Source organism: Rhinatrema bivittatum, chromosome 8 (genome assembly GCF_901001135.1).
Source record: "Rhinatrema bivittatum chromosome 8, aRhiBiv1.1, whole genome shotgun sequence".
Classification (NCBI taxonomy): Eukaryota; Metazoa; Chordata; class Amphibia; order Gymnophiona; family Rhinatrematidae; genus Rhinatrema; species Rhinatrema bivittatum.
The window spans coordinates 62363925-62378824 of record NC_042622.1 but is presented as its reverse complement, the minus strand read 5'-3'; the positions used below and the strand labels follow the sequence as shown (position 1 = coordinate 62378824).

General features: G+C 40.8%; 1 protein-coding gene across 1 annotated transcript in view; it reads left to right on the top strand.

Annotated features, from left to right (window-relative positions):
• The first annotated feature begins 3450 nt into the window (after positions 1-3450).
• The window catches only part of ASIP (agouti signaling protein), a 39604-nt gene continuing 28154 nt past the window's right edge, over positions 3451-14900 (top strand). Inside the window, exon 1 of the mRNA XM_029612794.1 lies at positions 3451-3523. The gene's annotated coding sequence lies outside the window, so the exon portion shown is untranslated. The remainder of the gene's footprint in view (positions 3524-14900) is intronic.

Below are 14900 nucleotides of genomic sequence, written 5' to 3'. Positions count from 1 at the left end.
GTACAATTTTACACTTGCTAATTGACTAATGCAATTGAACTCAAACTTGTCTGTTGTCTGCAATTTTTGGGTGGGAGGTCTGGATGAACTAGCAAGAGTTCAGGCTGAATTATTAGCGGGTCTAGGTAACTGGACTGCGTGAACTGGCAGAGGTATCAGCAAATTAGTGATTCCAAGAACACGTGCAAGTATTTTCAAAATGGCATAGGTGCATACTGTACCTGTCTTCACCACATAGTTTATAAAATATTAGGATAAATCGCACATCCACTTATGCACGCATAGGTTTGAAAGCTAAGCTCCATAAATTGTATTAACAACACTCAGCCAGGTTTCAGCAGGACAGCACATCTTGAAATGCCATCTGTCTCCTCCCATACAGCAATGAAACTCCATCTGGTTACTATCTAGGGTGTAGGTGCGGAGTGACTGGGATGGGTGTGATGGTTGAGGAAGGAGGAGTATAAATGGAGAGCAAGTAAAGAAATAAAGAGAGAGAAGTGATAAGGACAGGGCCAGTGCTAGCTTTTTTGCTGCCCTGTGTAAACAATTATTGTGCTATCCCCCCCCCCCCCCCCCCCCCCCCCAATTCATTCAGTCTCTATATCAGGCCCATCAAAAAAAAATAGCCCAGATCCCTCCAACAATCTATATTTTTAAAAACTGACCCATCACCCAAATGAAATCCATGGTCAAGGGAAGGATATTAGATATCCTACGCAAACCATATAGCCCTGCACACGCACACACACGCACACACACACCCTGTACAGACACATATACACATACACAATTCAATTATGCATTTATAACAGATCTTACATGAAAAAAGAACATTCAAAAGTACAGTCTTCTGAGGCAAAAATATCACAACACGCATATTATATTTACATGCACTGCTGTGGAGGCAACCAGAAAATCCTGCAAAAAAGACACTTTGCACTCCTATGGAATTAGACTTTTTGTAATGCAAGCTGGGTGTGGACTTGGCCCTCGGAAAAGCCATGAATAAACGGAATTACCATTACAATATGGTAAACCTCCCATACCAAAACAATCCTAACTGCCAGTACTCAAACAGTAACAATCTTATCTATGAAAAGGTAACACCTCACATATTACACCAGGCCCTAGTCCATCAATACACTTCTTTTTAGGAAAACAGAACAAATCAGACTGCTATGTTCCCTATAGATAAATTATATGGTAGCAAAATACCTCACCTCGGTCACACAAGGAGAACACAGACAGACCCTGACCAAATACAGAATAAAGAGACCAGAAAGTATAAATAGAAACATGCAGAGAACTGAACTGGAACCCACAACAAGCCAGTCTCTATAAGCAGAGCAATAATGGAAAAACAGAAACATTACCATTATTCATAAAACATTAAAAAATAAAATCAAGAAATATAAAACATCAATCATAAAATCAGTCATAAAAAGAATAAATATTTCAAACCAGTTAACAAATAGAATATCCAAAATTTCCCAAACATCAGAAAATATTTCAAAATATCTTATGATTAAACAAAATCCAATAATTAAAATATGTTCTAATATTCCCCCCCCCCAAAAAAAAAAAAAACCCAATTAAATATTTCAAAACAACAGAAACATCAAATTACACCCAATAATTAAAACTAATAAGGATTAAAAAATCTCCTGCACTCCATACCTAGGATCTTTTGATTTCCAGTCACCCTGAGATTGTCATGGATTGGGGGAGGTAGGGCTACACAAGCTTTATCTTCACACACACACACATATATATACATACATATATACACACACACACACATATTTATTCTCTCACACACCTCACAGACACATTGTGTGTGTGAGCATGCCATTGAGAACCTATGTGTGATACATAGGTTCTTACAGGCATACATACACACAGGCACTCACACACAAGTTCTCAAACAGACACACACGCATACACACAGGTTCTTACACAGACACACACACACACAAGCTTTCACATAGATATACACACATACACATGAACACAAGCTCTGATACTCACTCAAGCTCTCACATAGACACATGAATACAACCTCTGACAGACACACGCTCAAGCAAGCTCTCACACAGACACATTCACATGAACACAAGTTCTCACGCAGACATACACTCAAGCTCTCACACATTCACATATATACAAGCTCTTACACAGACACACACACACACATGAATAACAAACTCTGACACAGACAAACACACAAGCTCTCACACAGACACATGCACAAAGGTTCTCTCACACACAGTGTGGACTCCACCGCAGTGTGGACTCCACCGCAGACAGCCTCCTTCTTCCTTAAGATCAGGCCATGGTGGGATGAGCTCCACGATGGCCCCCGTAGGCTAGTCTTTCCTTTGGCCCCACCGGCCTTTCTGCGATGGGGGTGGTGGAAAGCTGTGAGCGCACATGTGCAACTAAAAGTGCAAACTGCCGCTGCCTTTCCTCATTTTTGTCCGCTGGCAGGTTGAGCTCCGCCGGTGGCCTGCCTCTCTTCTTCGCAGTCTTTTCTCGATTTCGGCTGCCTGTGAGTTGAGCTCTGCCAGCGGCCCCACAGCTTCTCCTGCTGCTGCCGCCCCCACAGGTGTATCACTGTGCAAATGCCCAGTGTGCACACCCGGTCGCGCCAGGCCTAGATAAGGAGCATTTTAAATTTCCACTTTATTAGAAGTTGTTTGCTATTAACAACTACAATTCTGCATTAAACAATGTGAACATTTATGTATCAAAGGTGTTAATTACTTGTAAATTGCAAGACAATGATATTAGAGTAAGATAAAAAACTATTACAGATGCAACTTGAGTGTCTCAAATAAAGATAGAATTACAAAAAAAAAAAAGTCCTCACTATGGAAAGCAAAACTGGTGGGAGCCTATCACAAGCACATTGTCATATTGCCCCTACACGGGATCTTTTCCTTGCATTGCTCATTAGGATCATTGTTGCAAACCATTTACAAACAGATTTGCAGCCCAAATCTGGCACCATCTCATAGAAAGTATAAACTGCTTGCGAAAGTGACATTGTCAGTGCTTACACCTTCTACCCTCCAAGTGGGAGCATATGCTTCTGTATCTTTAATTTAATGGATAACCTTAAAATATCTCTCTGGGGTGCCGATAGGCTACTCAAACTAGTGCCCTGCAAGACAAGCTTCTCTTTCACAATTAATCTGAACTACTGTATATTCCACAGGCATCAAAACTCCTAAGGTAAAAAAGAAACAACAACATATAAATAATAGACAACAAGAGAAAACTAAAAGGGATAGAGTCCGAATGTCCAGGAATTTTGCTTGGTTCATTCATAGAGCTGTGGAGGACCAGCCCCTACTTCTCTATACAGCAATTAGAGGCAGGCGGTCCAGCAATGATCTACAGTGATTACTAAAACTCAAGTGACCTCTCTTCATATTCTCGTCAGAACTCTAGGCCACAGAAGGCACCTACATCAAGCTCCTTAAGATCTGGAAGAATAGAAGAGCTCCCTGCTAATTAGGTAATGTAGAGAATATAATTCACAAAGTCTGACATCAGGGTGCACCGGCTCAACCTCTTGGGTTTCTGGTTTCTTTTCTGTTATTGGAGCTAATGGCTTCCTTTGGCAACAAAGGTCGCATAGCTGAATGGGCTCACTCGTAAAACAAAGACCTGCATTAAGGCATCTTTGCAAAATTCCTTTGGGAGAAACTGTTAGTCCCTGTCCAGGGCTACCCTCAATTGGGATCTGATTTTCAAAACTTTTTCCTGGTCCTTTAGAAAAATAAAACGTCTTTTCTTTCTCTGCCAACATGAAAAACGATGTCTCTTTTAGTTTTGTAAAGCTGCCGAATCTACTTAGCAAAACTTGCGTAATTAGGTTTTCTCATAAAGTTACAATGAGGGCAATTAGACCTTGAATTTTTGTTTAGAATTTGTAAGAACTATTTCCAAAAGCTTCTACTGCCCTTTATCATGAACGTAGATATTTGATTTTTGCTATTTGTTATTACATTTGCACTCTTTTGTAATGGAATTGATATCTGCTTTGATAATTTAACACTAGCTGAGCTGTTCAGTATTTTATCTCCCTTTGGTGGAATAAATGTCTTACATGGAAAAATACTCTTGGTTTATCACTATAATTTATTTAAAATAGGCAAAAATGTAGATTCTATTTTTCTGCTTGGCCTTTTTATCCCTTTAAGCTTTTAGTGCTGGATTTTTTAGCATGTTGTGGTACCTTTCATTGGACTAGGATGAGAATTAGCCAAAGATCTGCATAGGACCCTACTTCAAATGCTTAGGGACACAGTTTTTATTGATATTTTAAGCTTTTAGTTTCCAGTTTCTGATTTCTCTGTGCCTTGTCCCACTGCTTTTGGTGTGTTCGGACCTTCCTGCTTTCCGGAACATGGTAAGCATGTTCAGTTTTATATTATTCTGTGTATTTGCTGCTTAAGAATTTACATTTTAGGTTCTCTTGTTTGCTGCTTTTAAACATAATCTTCTGACTGCATCTCCTTATCTTCATGCAAACGTTGTTTTATTAGAGAAATCATTTTTTTAATGGATATAATTCTTATAGAAGCAAAATGTAACTTCCCAAAAGTGAATCAGCATTACTAGATGATAACCTTCCTTTTCATGTTGTATTCTTTCCGGTAGAGGCTCTGAAGATGCTATGCTTTTGTTTTCATTTCTATCCAAGTATGGAAGTAAAGTGGCATCTTGTTTCCTATTGTATTGTATTTTTAGGGACCTTCATTTTCAGTGCTTATTTTAATTTGGGGGGAATTTATCAGTGTTTATCATAATGAACAAAAACAGGAGAACTTTATTGGGAAAAGAGTCATTTGTTTTCCATTGATTTTAATCTCGGTTTTGTTTGTTAAAATGAACACTAATGAATCCCAAGGAAAAATAAAATAAAATCTGAAAAGAAAGGTCCCTCTGTATTTTGTATTTAGATGGCTTTATTTTTCTTTTAAAGACCTGCATGTCCTGTTGTTGCTCTCCTGTTTGCTCCCCTTGCTTCTGTTTACTCAGGCAGTGCTGTGACCTCCTCTTGCTCTTTCTTCTCCACTGCCCTTGGCACCTAATGACACTACAGAGGAGTCTCTAAAACGACATTTTAATTGCACAAAGTCTTCGGTTTTTTTTCCCCAACACAAAATAAAATCAGGAAGCTGAGAAGAATGCAAGTATCACCCATCACAAGCACAGAATAAGACGCACCAAGGATCAAAAGCAAGCCGAAGCGCAAAAAAAAAAAAAAGTGACATTGAAAGAAAATAGTATTCTGTCCGAACTGTAGCCTATGCCCTTCTCTGTGCGTTATCTGTTTGCCAGGCCTTGTACTGCAGAAAACAAGCTCTGTTAAGAGTGCTGTGCCCGGGGCATTGCTGCACCAACACAACAGCAGTCGCCTCTCCTTATTATGCTCCCACGATAAAACAGAGGCTGTGATCACTCTCTTATCCACTAATAAAGCTATAGGATATCAGTTAGATTCTATGTGTGTCTTCAAATATAATCCACCGCCTCCTGCCTCGCAGTGAGATTCAAGCAGGATCATAAATTAGCACTGCTGTTTTCAGTCATTTGCGAACACTCTACCTATCTATTGTTTAGCTCATCAAAAATACATTTAAAAAAAACTTTATTAAAAAATTTGTCCTTCTTAAAAATGAACTATGAAAACTTATCTTAAATGTGAAGTGTCACTACTGATTATTCCAGGCTTCAAAAAACACCCTCCGATTCTTCCAAACTCAACCTGATTTCGAACCCCTTGGCACACTTTTATGCTTTTTATTAGCTGAAATAATAAATACCTAGTAGGTGGGTAGAGATGATGCCCTTACAAGACTTCTGAATGCTTAAAGACGTCACGAGCTTTCATTGTGGTAAGAAGGAACCCGAGCAGTCCCCAATGCTTTTTTTTTTCGTATTTAAACACTCGCTAGTTTTACAGAGATGTCATCTCTTCTCCACCCAACTACATTGATGGTTTCATTTTTCCACTTTTTATTTTTGGTGGGCTCCCTCTAGATCTAATAGTAAGAGGATTATCAGACTGGGCACACAATATTCCGCAGGGTGCTTCACTCCTACTTCTTGTGTTCCTCACTCCGTGGATTCTGGCACTCGCCTTTATACTTTTCACTCCTGTTAGTTTTAATGAGCCTATGGGTGCTTCCATCAGGTCTGAAAGTAAACTCTCAATATCTCCCAACTTTTATGGTGAAGGATGCAAACCTTAATTTTAAATGTTTGTTCTCAATCGGTTTTAGTTTGTACTGTTGGTCAGTCCTCTTGAGTGGACCTTCAACACTCCCTCTAAGAAATCTCTGCAGGGCAGCCTCAAATATGTTCACGCTGTAATAATAATTCTCCCCTCACACATTCACTCATGCACACACAGTATTAGCCAGTTTGTCTGATTTGTTATTTCTTTATCATGCATTTTTATGTTATTTTCTATCATTGTGTTTTATTGTCTTGCTTTGTTTCTTTACTATTTTGTCTTGGATAAAATCTCACATATTTGAATCTGCAGTTTGCAACAGCGTAAATTTCCCTCTGCTAACATTTCTGTCTTGGTCAGTTTTTCCTCATACATATTCTTGTTGCACATTTCAAAAGAGGAACAGTGCACACAAAGAGGGTAATTTCATAACTGCATGTCAGGTAAGGTCTGAGTAGAAAGTGCTCACAGACTTTAGCCTGAATTTTCAAAGCGAACTCACACACATAGGGGCTGCTTTGAAAATAAGGGCTGTGAAAATTAGGGCAGACTTCCACGCACATATCTACATCTGCTCTGGAGCAGGCATAACTGTGCAGACTTATCTTTACCATCGTGCTTCTGAAAATTGAACGTGTGCATGTAAATGAGTTCCCGTCCCCACACCCCAAACTGCACTCCCGGAATGCCTCTTCTTTGCACATGTAAAAATACACGCGTACTTTTACACACAACTCGGGTGAATTTCCATTTATGAGCGGAACTCTTTTGGGGAAAATCAGGCCGATTTCGTACACTGGGAGCTTTCAAGTAAAGTGTAATTTGGATGGATTGAACAGCATCCCCAACAACGCGTGTTCCGGGTTCTGCCCAAGAGAAAACCACCAGCACATCATCAGCTCTAAGGCAACATTTTTTTTCCACTGGATTCCTGAAAATTAAAAACAATGGTTGTGAGTCAGATTGTGATATTACTCGTTTCTTTTTCAACGTGGAAGTCAACAAAGATAATAAACCAAACGAGAGAAGAAAGGAAGAGACTTTCACTGGCTTCTGTTAGCTTAGTGGTCAGGAAAAAAAGATGCAAGCGAGACCTTTTGTATTGACCTAAGCAATAGGAGGCCCCCACCCCCAGGACCCTCCTTTTTAAATTATTGCATAGAAACTGAGAGCCCTCACCAAGTGTAGCAGAGCTGGTGAGAGTGCAGCTAATCTATTTCTGAGTAGCTTTCCACCTTTCCTTGGGTAAGTGCTCTTGGCTATAAGCAACGAATTGGTGGTAGACAACAAGATACCACTGCAGTGCAGACCTTGTCATTTCCAGGCTTGTACTGATCTGTGCAAGATCTACCCCCGAATCCGCAGCCTGAAAGTGCCACAGACAGCGTTCGGATGCCTGAAAGCACAGGAGAATTCCCAGGGCGGTGAAAGCCATTCAAACAAAACTGTAGAAAACAATGCATTTGCTCTTTTTTTTTTTTATACAATTAATTATTTTCATTAGATTTGCTGGATGGCTCTTTGCACTACAATCTTCTCACTAACTTTTAAATTCTGCCTCCTATTCCATTCTGTGCCTGAAGGTTGTTTCATTACATTATACTGAATACAGACTGCACAGAGAAATGGACTCATTATTCGTTATTCTTGCACAGACATTTTGGATCTTTTAATTACATTTTTTTTTTTGTTCAAAGACCAAATTGCCTGGCATAACCCTAAGAATGAACTTTTCCTTTTCGCCGTAAACGTACTTCTGATCTTATGACCGGTGACCCTATCTCAGCAGGACTGTGCTCAGAGAAATAATTCGAGCTGGGTTTAATTTAGGCAGAGCTCAGAGCAGTCAGCAACACTTTACTGACAGCTTCGTCGCTGCACCCAGAAATCCATTACTGAAGGTTTACCTCGTTTCTTGTTCCTAACGAAGAGACCCGGAACACACCCAGTGGAAAAGCACAAACCACATCTGACCTGCTAAAAAGAAAGCTTGCAGGCCTGGACAGAGCCTTTGTTTACTGAGCTATTTAAGGTTCCATGCAGAGTTATAAATAAGGTTTGCTTGCGAAGGAGTTTAATTGGCACATTTATATGCAAAAGCTAAGATGTTAGTAATTGGGTTTTGCACAGAGCAGCTAAAATAAAGCTATTAATAATCTCTTTCTTTCCAAGACTGCCGTGATTACAAGGTGCTGCATCTTATAAATGTCAAGGGCAATAAAATATTGTGGCTGTCTCATAGTATTAGCAATAAATAATTTGACCCACAAATCTCTATAAGTGCATTCTGCCTAAGGGAGCATCTTTTCAGACTTCTTCAATAAATACGAATAAATGTTATCTTTACTTTAAGTACACTTCTGTTTCTAAGGCGATGTTTTCAAAGCCCCAGTGTGTTCCAAGCCGCGGAAATGCTTCCTGTTATTGTACATAGCAGCGGAGCTTTCTCGAATCACAATATATATCTAACAAACAAAGAAATAAGATAGAGCTAGGGCCTTTCTAATGAATTACAGGCGCTGCTTTCAGGACTGCTAAGGTCTCTTCCTCAGATAGCAGTTTTCTTTTAATTGATTTTCTTTTTAGTGGGTTATCGTGGCTTTTAGTCCCTTTTTACTTTATGAAATATCTTTTTTTCTTATGGAAAGATCACACACACACTGTATACACACACGCAAGAGAGAGTCTGAAAATAAAGTTAATGTAAACTTTTTAAATTCACCTTATTTGACTATTATTTGTGTGTGTATGTGTGTATAGAGAGAGAGTGAAAGAGATTTAATTACCTTCTAGGTCCCTGTTTCCCCAAATAAGACCGAAAAAAAAAATCAAATCATACAGCCCATCTTGCTACAGTGAACAAGTTCCCTTTAGTCAGGAAATGTGTACACAGAGGCTTGCCAAGAATAAGGAAGCAATACCTGCCTTCTCACTTACAGTTCCTTCATAAATACACTTTTTCACTTTTTTTTTTCATATAAGGCAAGGTGTTAAGATTCAACCAATACATTGAACGTTTGTATACTTTTTTATTATTTATTTACTCTTTATATATCTCTAGAAAAAGCAGAAATGCAACATTTTACTGATAAGTTATCAAAATCAGAACTGCAGTATTTTGCTCATTAATATTCATTAATCACAGGTTATGCTATACTTATGCAATATTAACGGTCTTCTAGAAGTAAATAACTACTGGTTATAACTGGGTTTATTCTTACCATTATCTATTAGCTTGCTACAAAGCTCTCTGACACCTGTCCAGCCTTAAGCAGTTTCTGCCTTAAATAATGATTAAATAATAGAAAAGGGGAAGTTAAAGCTCTTTTTCTAACTGCGTAGACCAGGCCTTGTCAGCCCCAATGCCTCATTAGAAATGGGATTGTAAATCAGAGATTCCCTCTAAATCAGACAAGACACACACACACACACGCACACACACACACACACACGCACACACGCACACAAGTGGAAGCCCATGCTAAATCAGAAAAGTATTTTGTTTTGCTCTCACTTGTTGTGCAGGGCAGAGAGGAACTAGCCTCAGGGATATTCTCTGTGACTGGAAAGATTCCTCTCTTCTTCAGTGCCCATGTGTCATGGTTCACTATGGTCAGCACTTTTAGATGCTTTTGTTTTCTTTCTTATTTTGAACTAGTGGTACCCGGCCACGCGTTGCAGTGGCAGAGTCAGGTTCTTTACCCTCCCTCCCCCTTCCCCTTGCTCGTTTACCTCAGTCACTCATCCTCCTCCCCCTTGGTCACTCACCCCCCCCCTTCCCTCCCCTGTCCCCACTCCAACTCTCTCCCCTCACACTCACCTCTCCCCTCATTCTCCCTCCCCTGACACTCACCTACCCCCTCATTCTCCCTCCCCTCACTGTCACCTCCCCCCCCTGCCTACTGCCTACCTTTCAGATCAGAAAACATTTGTCTTTCTATTTCTGTGGGAACCCCCCCCCCACCCCCAAAAAACCCCCCAATCCCAACCCTTAAATCAAATAATAACCCCCCACCCTCCTGCCCCCTCCCAAGACCTGGGAAATTAAAATTGTTGGTGCTACATGTGGTCTGTCCCTGGGCGTCTGTGCGTGTTATGTAGCCAAATAGGGGAGTGCCTAACCAAATTTGCACTTCCAAATTTGTTTTGTGGTCTGGGGAGGGCTATTTTGGTGCGTTCTCAGTCTTACACGGATTTCTTGTCTGCTGCTGCATTTCTCTATTGAGATTCACACTTTTGAAATGTCGATCATAGTTGTTTTGATATGAAGTGCATCTTTCTGGTGCAGAACATATGGAGTGCCACAACAGAGGGTGAAAGTAGAGTGTGTTGCATGTCTTGCTCTCAACAAGAAAACAAATATAAAAAGAAAGGAGGAAAATGCATAAAGATCCACAGCCTTTCCTGAGATACTTCCTGCAAATATATGTAAAGTGGTATCCCGTAATAGAGAGAGATCCAACCTAGTTTTAGGTTGCACATGGAGATGAAGAGTTTAGAGATGAAAGGACTTTTGTCTTAATGGGAAAATATTCCCCAGGTTTGGTTCAATTACAGCCACTTTAGGTTGGTTACTTTGACATGTTACAGGAGGCAAAATATCCTGGAATAAATTAGCAAGTTTACAGTATCTATCTAGGTAGAGTGGAATGCTTCGCCATCGAGCTCCAATCTAATCACTAAAAAGCTTTGGGGCCTGATTCATCAAGCTCTTTTCCTGTGGGCACAGACTGGGAAAAAACCTGCGAGGCTCGCTGATAACACGCTAGGGATGATGTTAAAGGAATAGTACCAGCATTTACCTGGAGAGCTTATTTGGGGCTCTTCATTTTCACATTAATATAATATTTTTATTTAAAAAGCAAACAAACTTGGGTTTTACAAAAAACTATTCAGTTTTTACTGCTTTTCATCCTAATTGTGCAACTCTCAACACATAGTATTCTTTTTTAGTTCCGGTCCAGTTTCCTTCCCACCCCTGGTATCGAGTCATCTACCAGTTCATGGTCCTTACTTCCCCCACCTTACTGGCCCAGAAGGAGAGGATGAGTGGTGCTTCACTGAAAGAAAACTCTGAACTTTAGCCAGAAAAACTGTGGCCTTTCCTGCACTGATTTTCTCCGGTTGTTATTGTTGTAATAAATAAACACTGATAAGGAAAAAATAAAATAAAAAATGAAAATAAAAATCCTTGAGCACATTTAAAAGTTGATATTAAAATTGTTAATGCTGTTCACCCCATAAATAAAGTTTTATTTACAAGGTTTTTTAGGAACTGGGAAATATTCTGGAGAAGGGAGAGCCTATTCCAAAGGGATGGATCCCACCTTAACCAGAGTGGAACCGGGCTGCTGGCACAAACCTTTAAAAAGGAGATAGTGCAGCTTTTAAACTAGATGATGGGTGAAAGCCAACAGTTGCTCAGAAGCGCATGTCTCAGAATGATGTATCTTTGAAGGACACTAAGAGAACAGGGAAGTTAGGGCATCCCGAAAGAGAGGTTGCAATAAATGCTAAAGTAACCCGTGACCTTTCAGTAAAGAACAGACAGAGCAGAAAGATTCCAAATTACTTCTGTCAACTGATGAGCAGGTTCTTAATACAAACAAAAAAACACTCTTTGAAATGTCTGTATTCAAATGCTAGAAGTCTATAAAATAAGATGAGAGAGTTAAAGTTTAGAGCACTGAATGAAGAGGTGGATATAATTGGCATCTCAGAGAACTGTGAAAGGAGGATAAGCAGTGGGACACTATCTTATCTCAATGTTAAGATGGATCAACTTGGTGGCGCTATATTTTAAAGAGAGCATAGAATCAAATAGGATAAAAATTCTGCAAGAAACAAAATGCACTGTAGAATATTTATGGATAGAAATTCCATGTGAGAAGGGGGCTTTCTTTACCTGATGTCTGGTAGCAGGATGTCCGCCAGGAACAACAGACACAGAGGGGTAGATTTTAAAAATTTGCGCGATCGCGTACTTTTGTTCGCGCACCAGGCGCGAACAAAAGTACGCTGGATTTTATAAGATACGCGCGTAGCCGCGCGTATCTTATAAAATCCTGGGTCGGCGCGCGCAAGGGGGTGCACATTTGTGCAACCTGCGAGCGCCGAGCCCAGCGTGCGCTGCCTGTTCCCTCCGAGGCCCGCTCCGATTTTGGAGGCGGCCTCGGAGGGAACTTTCCTTCGCCCTCCCCCCAACTTCCCCTCCCTTCCCCTACCTAACCCACCCCCCCAGCCCTATTTAAACCCCCCCCCTTACCTTTGTTGGCAGATTTACGCCTGCTGAAAGCAGGCGTAAATCTGCGCGCGCCAGCGGGCTGCTGGCGCACCATCACCCGACCCAGGGGCTGGTCCAGAGGCCTCAACCATGCCCCCGGGCCGGCACCACGCCCCCGGGCCCGCCCCCGGGCCCGCCGCGTCACACCCCCGAAAAGCCGCGTCATTTCGGGAACGCCCCCGACACGCCCCCTCCCCGCCCCTTTTATGAAGCCCTGGGACTTACGCACGTCCCGGGGCTCTGCGCGCGCCGGCGGCCTATGCAAAATAGGGGCGCCGGCACGCAAGGGCCCTGCGCGTGTAAATCCGGCCGGATTTACGCGCACAGGGCATTTAAAATCCGCCCCAGAGGCGGGCACCCGGAGTCTTGAAGCACTACAGGGCTTAAGTGGCGGGCCCTGCGGTGCGCTGCCGCCATTGCACTGAAGCCACACTCCAAAGGGGCACACTCCTTCTATATTTTTTACCCTGTAGTTTGGAATGGGAAAAAAGAGAAAGGGAAGGTTGATTTCAACCCCTTCAGCCTCAGCACCTCACACGTGTTACTGCCAAACCAGAAGATCTGGGGTTTGGAGATGTTGGAGAAACAGGTGAGGGTGTCCTTGAGTGTGGGTGGACAGTATCCTCCTCCTATACCCTGATGGGCATCTTTAGGGGATTCATTATCTCCAGGAAATACGCTCACTATTGGACAAGTGATATGAAACCCAAATCAAAGATCTGGTGGGACTTTTTCTAAGCTTCTGCCTAGTGGCTCTTCTATTTTGCCAATTTGTGAGGGGGGAGCTGCAGATGAGGGCCTTCTGGTTCCGTTTCCTGTGGCAGTAAACCAATTTTGGATGGAAAGGGCTCTCCAGTGATTCAGAAGAACCAATGAAAGTAACTCTTAAGGACATGTGGAAAGTCGCCTCTAGGACGAAGACTTCTTTAACCCAGTCTGTCTCACAATTGTGTGCCCTTTTCAGGGTGTGCCTCCAGTAAGTTTTTGGACCTGAAACATAGACTAGCAGTGGTAGAAGGGAAAATGGCTACAACTAGTAATTCTGTTAAGAATATACAGTCCTCTTTAGCTTCTAATGTTAAGGATTATTTATTTTTGCATAATAGGATTGAGCAGATAGAAAATGTTATGAGATATAAACATTTAAGTTTGGTCAATTTCCCCAAAATCTAGATTGCTATCACCAGTGGAATTGTTTAAAAATATATCATTGAAGTGCTACATATTGTTCAGGATAAAGAGATTAGGTTATCTAAGTGTTATTATCTTCCTGAACCTAGAAGAAAGCTTAGATCTGAAGGGATAATTGATGTACTTGTTCTGAATAATAGTACCAATTTATCTGCATTCCTTCATAACTCTCAGGATGCTATTTCCAATAGAGCTACCTCGTTAGTTTCCTTTGTTTCTGATATGGATGAAGCGCTAATATTCAAGCAATATTTTACATTTAAATCTGTAAATTTTTGTGGTCAGATAGTCCTAGTATTTCCAGATGTTTCTCATGAAACACATCAGCGTAGGAAATTATTTTTAACCCTTAAGTAGTGAACAGTTCTCCTTGGGGCTACTTTTTTCCTAAAGTTTCCCTGTAAATGTATAATGATCTTCCAAGGAAATACCTGTGTGTTCCATCTCACCTGGAGACATTCTTGCTTAATAAATCATCGGCTGCATAAATATGTAAGAACTTACTTGAATATAAGGAAGGAGTCATTAAGTTGTGATGTTTACCAGACAGCAAACCCTGAGATTGTATTGTTTCTGTTTTTACCTTTAAATAATTTGCTTAAATTTCCCCAAGATGCGAACTTGAACCTGGTTGTTAGGCATGGTATATATATTTTATCTTTTTTCCTCATTGAATTATGCATCAAGCGAAATATGTATTATTATTATTTTTCATGGTTAAATGATTGAAAATTAATAAAGAGATAATTATTAAAAAAAAAATAAATTCCATGTGAGAAGGAGACTAAAATAGCAGTGGGGATGTGGTACCGCCCACCTCGCCAAAACGAAAAGACAAATGATGAAATGCTAAGAGAAATTGGGGAAACCAACAAAATTAGCAACACAGTAATAATGGGTGATTTCAATTACCCCAGTTTTGACTGGGTAAATGTCACATCAGGAAATGCTAAGGAGGTAAAGTTCCCAGATGAAATAATGACTGCTTCATGGAGCAACTGGTACAAGAACCAACAAAAGGGGGAGCTATTTTAGACCTAATCCTTAGTGGGTCACATGATTTGGTACAAGAGGTAATGGTACTGGGACCACTTGTCAATAGTGATCATAGCATGATCAAATTTGATTTCATAACTGGAGGGAGGACTAAGGAAATCTACTGTGATAGCATTT